The sequence below is a fragment of the Cydia fagiglandana genome, chromosome 18 (assembly GCF_963556715.1).
Source record: "Cydia fagiglandana chromosome 18, ilCydFagi1.1, whole genome shotgun sequence".
Lineage (NCBI taxonomy): Eukaryota > Metazoa > Arthropoda > Insecta > Lepidoptera > Tortricidae > Cydia > Cydia fagiglandana.
The window spans coordinates 14,122,715-14,131,050 of NC_085949.1; positions in this window are offsets into that span (position 1 = coordinate 14,122,715).

The window sequence follows — 8,336 nt, forward strand, 5'->3', positions numbered from 1 at the left end:
CTGGTAAAAATTACGTACAAAGTCGTTATACTCGTAATAAATTAAGTCTCTATTTATGCAGTAGGTATACACTCTATGCAGAAAGAGTCCGATTTCCCTGCAGCTGGCAGGTCGTGGCGTAGAAGCGCTTTGGGGAGTTTTCCTACATACATAATTATACTCCATTCTCGATTTTCCATTGGGAAAACTGGAAGTATTTCGGCGATTACGTTTAATTACAACGGCAATATTTCATATATTTTTAAGAAGTCGTAGCAATTACAGTAATTAGACCTGTGTGTGTGTTGATGGCTACTGAAGAGTACTGAAGTGTTGCTGTTGCGTTGCGAAATTGTCACGGGACAGGACAGAGACTGACAAGCAAACACAGTAATCGCTCCGACAACATAAGCTGTATAACTAATTAAGGTACATGGCTATTAAGTCGATACACGCATTTAATCGGAGCAAAGTAGCGGTAGACCTCGTATTTTCGTGACAACTATGGACAAATAAAAATTTAATATTTTAATAATATTCCATTGTAATAGGTATTTTTAGTCTATCGTTTTCACCCAATAGCCTAGTTAATTTTAAATTCCATCAACTCTCAATAGTCCTTACACCCTAGCGGATGCTGTCTCGTGCTCCGCTCGGTGTACCCCTTACCTCATTAAAGGGTCAAAAGGGCCTCTACGTGTTGGTTTCGCCTCCGTGCATTTCGCGCACTCCTCCTATAGTTCGTTTTTTTAACCGACTTCCATTTCATAGAAGGAGGAGGTTCTGTATTCGGTTGTGGCTATTTTTTTTTTTTTCTATGTTCGTTCACCGATTACTCCGACATCCGTAGTCCGATTTGAGTAATTCTTTTTTTGTTTGAAAGGAGCTACCTCCGAGTTGGTCCCATTTTAATTTGGTTCTGTTCTGATGATGGGATCCATGAGGAATTGAGGGAACTCCTCAATTTTTAAAGGCACATGCATGGTGATTTGGGTGTTTACTAAAGCAACTCGAGCATTTTCTCCCGAAAACCACCACTTTGATGAAGTAGACCTGATGATGATGATTGTTTTGATGATAATGATGATGATTTATTAAATGTAGTGTTCAGCGATTACTCCGGCACCTGTGATCCGATTTGAGTAATTCTTTTTTTGTTTAAAAGGAGTTGCCTCCTAGGTGTTTTCGTATTATTTTTGGTTCTGGTCTGATGGTGGAATCCATGAGGAATTGAGGGAACTCCTCAGTTTTTAAAGGCACGTGTAAAGTGATTTCGGTGTTTTCTAAAGTAACTCGAGCATTTGCTTCCGAACACCGTCAATTTGATGTAGTGCAAGTGTAGCCTTACCACGAGTTTGACATTGACATATTCGCTAAGTTAGCGACGCTAACGTCTTCGTAACTTACTTTTTATGCATCTCGCTCGCACTAATATGCCAGTACGAGCGAGATGCAAAGAAAGTAAGTTACACACACGCTAGTGAAGAAATCAATGTCAAACTCTTGGTAAGCTGGTAAGGCTACTGATCGGGGGTTAGGGTTAGGAGTTAAGGGGTCGGAGATTAAGGGGTCGGGTAGTGGTGGTTGAAGGGGTGCTGGTTCAGGGCCGAGGGGTACATGGATCAGGGATTGATACGCTATGAGGTTGAGTGATTGGGGGGGTTGAGGGATTGGGTCAGTGGCGGGGCGGAGGATGGATTTAGTGTAGTGACAGGAATTATAATTTCCCAGACGGACTCGAGAAAATTCCAGATTACATATATATTAAAGTAGATACACGAATTTAGTGTTAATCATGATGTTGTTTTTCATTCACGCGTCGCGCTATTAACAATGCGTTAAAACTAAAAATGGAAAAATAAAAACTTTTTACAAAAAAAAAGATAACCGACTTCAAAAAGGATGAAATAAAATATTATCCTTTTTAAGTCTATGCGTTACCAACTGATATGTTTGAAGTCGGTGCCAAGCCAAGTAGTAAAGAATACCCGTCGAAAATAATCAGCTTTATGACTATAAATCCCATTAGAACTGTACCATTAGAACTATTATAAATGTGTAAGTAATTCTGTCTGCCTCTTTGTCGCCTTTTCATGGCTAAACAACTGAACCGCTTTAGGTGAAATTTGGCAAGAACGTAAATTCCTTGAATTGTTTTATATTTTGAAATGTAGTCCTCTGAATAAGGGACGGGAAATAACTTCAGTCCCAATCCCACGCTTGCGTGGCGATAAACATGGTACGGACTGTGCCAAGAAGGTTTGATCGTGTGTTCTGAGGTGTGTTCTTAGGTACAGTCGACGTCAAAGATATGTATTATACACTTTTGCACCTTACTCCTTTGTAATAAGACGAAAAGTGTAAACATATTTTTAACGTCGACTGTACCTACAGAAAGTACGTTCATTGTAAGGCAATCCAACGCACATCCTTATCGAATCGCACCAAAATCATGGTATGCTTCAAAAGTTGGCTTGGCACCGACTTCAAACATATCAGTTGGTAACGCATAGACTTAAAAAGGATAATATTTTATTTCATCCTTTTTGAAGTCGGTTTTCTTTTTTTTTGTAAAAAGTTTTTATTTAGCATTAGAAAGAACTTGCAAGAAGGTAAGCGATCTTGACAAATCTTTTAATAGAAAAACGCTTTTTAAAAATCAAAAACTATTACTTATGAAAGCAGAAGAATATGAATGATCGTATTTGATTCATAATTGTTACATATTTGCCGTGACTTATTTTTTAAACGTGTTTTTCAATTAAAAGACACATCAAGATTGTTTACCTTTTTTCTAATGCTAAAAAAAAACGAACTATAAATGTCCATTGTCCGGGAACACAATTTTTCCGTGATGGATAAAGATATCAAATAAAAAAAAACAGAAGATACCAAAATGACGTCTTGGCAGCGAATGGTTGAGGTAAACCATCGCTCGCGACCGATTGCGGTTCTATCCGGCTACCGACCCATGTAGCGAACGGACCATAATATATTGAGGGTTGCTCATGCTACACCACGCCAAGCGGTACATGTAAATTATAAGCTACTAATCCCAAATAAAATTGAAAATCAACAATAAATAGATCGGCCACACGATCGGCTCAAAAGACGTTGACGTGTGTGGTGTGTGTGTGTGTGTGTGTGTGTGTGTGTGTGTGTAGGTATAAGACACGTCACTGCGTATAGGTAAGTAAGTACGCTGCGTCAAGTCCCGATGTGGTCGGTTCTTTTGTTCTTCTTGAGACTACATTTTATAACCACCTTTTTTTTTATTTGATTCGTTAAAACGTACACAAGCAACGGTTCTTTCCGTAAATCTCTATCAAGATCGTTTGGCAGCCGAAGTACGTAACAAAAGGCATACCAATTCACACGCAACGGCGCCTTAAAAATACAAAACAACATTGTATATTTTCGTTACAGCCAGATCTGCCCCACTGCCCCCGATAGCCGAAGGGCTGTTCGTGCCTTAATTAACATTGTAAGTTTTGTAATAGGGTTTAACTAAGGTATTTGAGTGTAGGGTAGCTACCAATAATATGGGCAAATATCAGTTTCTTAGCTGGCTTAACTTAAGCATGTACTACTTAGGTATACGTAACCAATTTACTTATAAAATTTTAATTTTTAACAAGCATAAACGTCTGCGAACGATGCTATTAAGCTTAGAATAAATTTAAAAGTGGAAAAATGACTGTCTTGGGTGAGACTTGAACTTACGGCCTCTGGATCGATACTCCAGCGCTCTGCCATCCGAGCCATCAAAACCTCAATTTTTTCCACGATAACTAATATTATGGGTCCCCTTAGGACCCTAGAGACATCTACCGTAAGTGTTTCACTTCTTAAACGGCTACCAGAGCGGAGGTTGGGTGAGTTCAAGTCTCACCAAAGACAGTAATTTTCCACTTTTAAATTGATTCTAAGTTTAAAATTTTACTCATAATTTTCTCTATTTCAATCAACTTAAACACATGTTTCGGAATCTCTCGCTTGTTCGGCATTTTTATACCTATGTATATTCTAGGCTCTCATCTCATGGACTCAGGGCTAATAACTTTGCCATCTTGTATGCCAAATAACATTTTTTGGCCGTAATTCAAACCGCATGCTCCAAAACTTGCTAAGCCAGTTTCGCCTTCGTTGTTGATTTTTCCGATTTATCTAACTTTACGCTCTTATTTTCCGTTATGGGAATTCCATCAAGAAAGAAGTTCGTAGTAATGGCGTGTTTAGTCGTGTTACTTGTGACTTCTGACTTGTGACTAATTAATTTATAGTTGGAAGATCTATGACGACATTTAGTTAAAATTACCCGGTCAAAGTAACTCGCTACGCTCGGGATTCCACGTACAATTGAAATTCGCAAGTCCCCAGTGGCTCACGGCAAAGCGTGATGTGACCTACAGGGATGTTAAGCGAATTTGTTTGAACAAGAAAAGTGCAACGTAGACAATGAAATTATGCGAAACTAGGCCGTATGGGCCGTGTGTCGACCTAGTTCAGAGATATTTACTCTTGTCGTGCGCACACTGTCAGGATTTTGAGTAACGATTCCGAATGAAGTAGGTGCCCGCTTAGCTTAGTGCATCTAACTCACCTCTTGGACGCTAAACTTTAGTTCTATATTAATTAACGTTGTGCACGACAATATGCTCCCTTGGGCGCCCTGCGCCTTTGGGACACTTCAATTGGGTAGTACAATTACAATTCAACTGTACTTCAAATTTGTGCGTGATTTTTAATTTATTTTATACCTTTTAAGGAATACTGCTGGGCAAAAGCTCCCCCCTTGGTAGTAGTGTATCGTACCTGACGCGCCTAGCACATGGCAAAAGGTGGTGGGGTATACTTAGCTTTCACCAGATACCTGATACCGTCGCCCAACACCAGAGGGGTTGTCTCTTTTCTTTAAGGTTTGAGGTTCGTGTCACTCGTGTCGTAGCTTTTTTTTTCTTTTTCATTCTCAGTCTGTCTATATACATAGGTACATACTTAGTATGTACATTTAAATAGCTAAGAAACAATTAAGTATAAGTCCTTGACGGTACTACTCGGATAATTAATTTAAGTACTTATATTACCTACCATGAATTTATGAATGAAGCATTCTCAAGCACACTCGAGCCGGTTAGGTTACCTACGTGCAGGGTTTTTCCAAGCCGGTGAACCTGTTCCTTATTCTTTTCTGTACCTATTTATATTATGAGCATCTTAATAAAAAGCATAAGTTGGTACTTATGCGTAATATTTGCAATTCCTAATCTTATATTATATTTTTGCTGAAAAAGAGGTTATTGACGGTTCTTAGCAACTCCGGCTCTACATAATAAGTACGATTGTTACGATTATAGGTAATGAGATATTCTAAGAAGCTATGAATATTATTATGAAAGTAGTTGTCTTAAAAAAAGTATTGGTCTGAAAACGGCAATGGCATGGGGCATGGGTGAAAAATCCTAATAATCCGTACCGTTCGCGTATGAAAAAGACAATATACGACGTATATTGGCTACGCACCCTAGTTAGATCCCGCATCTAAAGGGGCCCACTGATTAACAGTCCGCCGGACGGTATAGTCAGACCGTAAAAAGTCTGCAGCGATTTTGATAGCCCATCGCAGTGCAAGTGTCATTTTAAACGTCAAACTTCTATGAAATTATGACGTAACATAAGATTATTCGTCGACCGCCATATTGGTAACATCGCCTCGTGATTCATTTCTTTGTTTTTGCTCATTAATGTTGTTTAAAGTGTAATATTGATAGCGTATTATGCAGTAAATTAATGTGGAAGTGTGCAGATAATGAAAAATTAATCATGAAACGCGTTTAACCACCATTCTGGCGTCAACGCCGGGTAGCCACGAGGGTCCTTGTAAAGTCCAGCTATCACCTTACAAGAGCTCATAACCCTAATACCGAACAACGTCGTGCTCTACGAGCATTTGGTATTTCTACCTCTAACCGTGGCTGGCTAGAGCCCTAGAGGCCATAATTTGATAGTTTTATACCGTACACTGGCTAAAGTTTATTTATTACAAATAATATTAATTCGATCCCACGTGGGATCCACTTTTGACGTTGGCGAAATCATCGACAGTATCGATGGAGCCATATTACCCAAAGATTGATTGACGTAACATAACACTTTCACTGCGTGGGCTATCAAATCCGGCTGCAGACTTTGTTTGGTGCGACTATAACAGCCTGTCAGTTGTTCGGAACTGTCAAAATTTTGTTCTAACTGACAGAGGCCGATACCGTTCGGCGGACTGTTAATCAGTGGGCCCCTTTAGGAATATTTATTTATATAAGTCTATTAGGTATATAGGTATAGTCTTTTTCAAACGCGAAGGGTACGGATTAGAATTTTTTTCGCTCCGTAGCGAACGATACGGTAATCTCTCTCTATCATTCTTCCATATTACTGCGACAGAGACAGTTGCGTTTTGTTCGCTACGGAGCGTAAACGATTGGGATCTTGGCTATGCTCTCGACCCTGGCCGGCTGGCCCTCATGTGACTGCATGTACTTAGCCAATAATCTCAGTCTGCACTGTCTGCAGTGCTCGCCCACACCGAGGGCGTGTGAGGACCTGAGGAGGCCTGTTCACTTCCTAAGAAAGTTATGTCCCCGAATAATTGCGCATGTGTGCGCCTGAAGCTTCTATGTGTGCGTTGGCCTCCGAGAAAAAGTTGCGAGTAATAAAAATAAAAACATTTTTCTACAGCAACATTGCTCCCAACTCTGATTTAAATTATCACGAATTTTATACATAATTAATCATAAAACGGGACTTAAAACGCTTAAAACTTAATTACACGCGATTAAGTTTTATAATGAATATTTGCTTCCAACTGTCTTTATCAATATTCATAAAATATATGGAGGGTAGGTACGTCTACCCACCATAATAAAAAAATATATTTGTCAATGACTCTGTCCAACTGCTGTGGTTAAAGTTCATAACGACAATTTTATCTATTAAATCTTTAAATAATAAATACAACGTAGCGGTACAACCACTTAAGACTGTAAGTCTGTACCTACATAGATTACAGCAATGCACATAGAAAATGTGCTAAATGCGGAGCAACGGCTGTTGAAGCAGCCAGAGTGAAATTTATACAGCTTTAGTGGGTTCAGAAGGAACCGAGTCACGCATCTGGAAAGCGTATTAATCAACCGTGAAGAAATGTATGAATGAATACAAGTTAGAAATCTGTGTAAAATGCCGTGTGTAAAGTGTAGTGTATCTGTGTGTAAAGTGTAATAGGTAGGCATGCCTAATGTTATTTGTATAATACTGAAAACTTTGTGAATGCGCTTTATTAATGTCTATTTTTATTAAGTTGTCAGGGTTTAATTTTCAGTGTATATTTCTATATGTAAAACATAATACAATGTTATAAACATAAATATGCCTTTTATTTAAATCAATAGATAATACCACAAACAAGGGGTAATATTTGCATCTTTCATATATTTCGTGATATGAAGGTAACAAATATGTTTATCAACATATTTACTATATACCTATAATACCAATACCCGCCAGGCTAAACCGGTTGTCAACTTAAGTTCCATTGGTACACATCGAGGGCGCCAGTAGTATAAACGTATAAACGGTTGGGGACATTTTTTTGTATGGAGTTACCGTTCTTCTCCTAGTGAGTATTATATTCTTTGACCTGAGGACTACGTAGTGATATGTTAAGCCGTAGGTAGTCGGGCCTTCAGAGAGCATCTCGTTTATTGTCAACGTCTAACTTTCCTTCGCTACTGGAAATCATCAAACCTTTAAATAATTTCACCAACCGTAATACAATTACAGGTTGTACTCTAGTTCATCCACTCTCTTAATTTTGTTAATTCATTTATATTGTCATAGTTTAACTCTGCTGACCTATCCATAATCGTATATTTGGTCAGGGCAGCATTGATCGAGTTCCCCTCCAAACTTTCCTTTAATCGAGTCGTCTAAGAATTCGGTCAGCAAAAACTCGGACCAAGGTCGCGGGGCAGCCTGTGGGTAAATCACCGGTATGGTGGCCCAATACCCAGTGGGAAATGGGGTCAGCCTAAGGGTCAGCAGTCAATCGCGATACGGCGAGCGCGCCCCGTGTTCGCGATTATATGGAAATAACCCCATCAGTCGCGAGATTACAGAATAATGGCCAGTTGTAAAGTGATTAATAATAAAAAAATATTTCTTAGTGCTAGAGTAAAGTTTAATTGGTGATCGATGACCTATATTAGGTTTATTGCTTTTAGAGGCAACCAATTATTCGTGGGCTTCATAAACTTGTCACTTTAATAGTAGATTGTTAACCATTATTATTAAAGCAAAGA